Source organism: Manacus vitellinus, unplaced genomic scaffold, assembly GCF_001715985.3.
Source record: "Manacus vitellinus isolate BGI_N305 unplaced genomic scaffold, ASM171598v3 scaffold_110_pilon, whole genome shotgun sequence".
Classification (NCBI taxonomy): domain Eukaryota; kingdom Metazoa; phylum Chordata; class Aves; order Passeriformes; family Pipridae; genus Manacus; species Manacus vitellinus.
Window position 1 is genome coordinate 172,042 of NW_021938845.1, and position 1,737 is coordinate 173,778.

General features: G+C 55.2%; 1 long non-coding RNA gene across 1 annotated transcript in view; it reads right to left on the reverse strand.

The window, feature by feature from the left end:
* Window positions 1–1,256: 1,256 nt before the first annotated feature.
* Window positions 1,257–1,737, reverse strand: part of LOC108644365 — a 22,064-nt gene continuing 21,583 nt past the window's right edge. Inside the window, exon 4 of the long non-coding RNA XR_003916426.1 lies at window positions 1,257–1,323. This is a non-coding gene — a long non-coding RNA (uncharacterized LOC108644365). The remainder of the gene's footprint in view (window positions 1,324–1,737) is intronic.

Here is a 1,737-nt window from a genome sequence, read left to right on the forward strand (position 1 = left end):
AATAATTGAGCCAGTCAATCACAGGCTCGGAGTCCAACGGAGAAGAATTTAGGCTGGCAGGGACCTTTGGAGGTCACCTAATCCCAAAACTTGTCTCACAGCAAGGACGGTCACTTTTCTCATTAATTAATTAACTTTCTCGTCATCACCGTTCACGTGAGGAATTTTCAGGCTTTTCCCCGTGTCCTTCCCAGCTCTTAAGCCTTCCCCCAAATTCTCAGCAGCTGTTTCTAACTATCAGCAACAGCTGAGAAAAGGAGGGATAAAGGATGTTTTGGGCCCAGGTTTCTGGATTCACAGCCACTTCCAAGAACCAGGCTCAGTACTTGCTGCCTGCTGCAAATTCCACAAGAATTGATTCCAATTGTCTTTCAGTCATCTCAGGATTTTCACAGAATCCCAGGATGGTTTGGGTTGAAAGGGACCTTAAAGCCCTTTCAGTTCCAACCCTGACATCTCCCACCAGCCCAGGTTGCTCCAAGCCCCAGCCAACCTGGCCTTGGACACTTCCAGGGATCCAGGGGCAGCCACAGCTTCTCTGGGCAACCTGGGCCAGTCCCTCACAGCCAAGATTCTCTTCCTGAAGTCTTTTTTCCCCTGCTGGCCTGATGACTGTACCTTCTGTGGAGGGACACGTGCTGAGAATGAACTCTTCCCTCCACTGACAGCTCTGGATCAATAAACTTCTCAGGATAATTCAAGAAAACTCAACAAGTGTCGATTTTATCCCTGATCTGAAGCTCAGTTTCATGTGGCATTTATCACATGGTGACACAAGGGAAAAGGCTGAAATCCCAAAATATCCCTTCATAAAGCAAATACAACCAGAAGAGCTGCTCCTGTTCCTCACAGGACCTTCAGCATGGGGCAGCTCCGTGACCATTGTCACTGCAAGGCAGGGAATGTCCCCTCCTTGCACCAATCCCAGTCAATGGTCTTGGCAGGGAAGGGTCTCTGGAATGGAGCAGCCTCCAGGATGCAAAGAGAGAGGAAGAGGTGAGGGTTTTACCGCAGAGCTTTGCAGAGCTGCTCCTGATTCCTGACCATGGGTCTGGTTAACTCCTGATCTGGGCAGCCTGAGCCACACTGGATGAACAGCCTGGATGGCCCCGGGAGGAAAGCAGAGCTCTGCCACTCCCCAAACCCAAACCGGCAGCACCAGGAAAACCCACCAACCTCCCCCCCACCAACACAGCCCTGGGCTCCCCAGCGAGGCACAAAGGGAGAAAAGGGGCAGGAAGAAAGGTCCAACTCACCAACATCGGACTCTTTGTGGGTTTTGATGATCTCGGCCAGCTCGAAGTTGCCCGCAATGATGGCCACCTGCAAAGACACGGAGGGAGGAGGGCTGAGCGGCTCCGAGCGGCCCCGACGCCAGGGGTGATGCCCCGTGGGCTGCCAACAGCTGCTTCCCGTGGGGAAGGAGCCAACAATCCTTCTGCCTCAGCTCCCCCAGCCAGCAGCCCCGAGGTGGAACCCCCTGGCCCCGCGGGGCGAGCGTATGCCGAGGGCTCGTGCGGCGGGAGGGCAGCCAACGGCCCGGGGAGGGACAGGGACGGTGCCCTCTGCTCGGGGTCTGGGGCTGACACACCAGCCACCAGCCAGGAATCAATCCTGCGGGTCCCGAAAACGTGTTCCCCGGGCTGAAGCTCTCCAGTGATCCTGGTTAGAACCACACTGTTGTCAAGGTTGGGAAAGGCCTTGAAGATCATCGAGTCCAACCGTCACCGCGGCGTC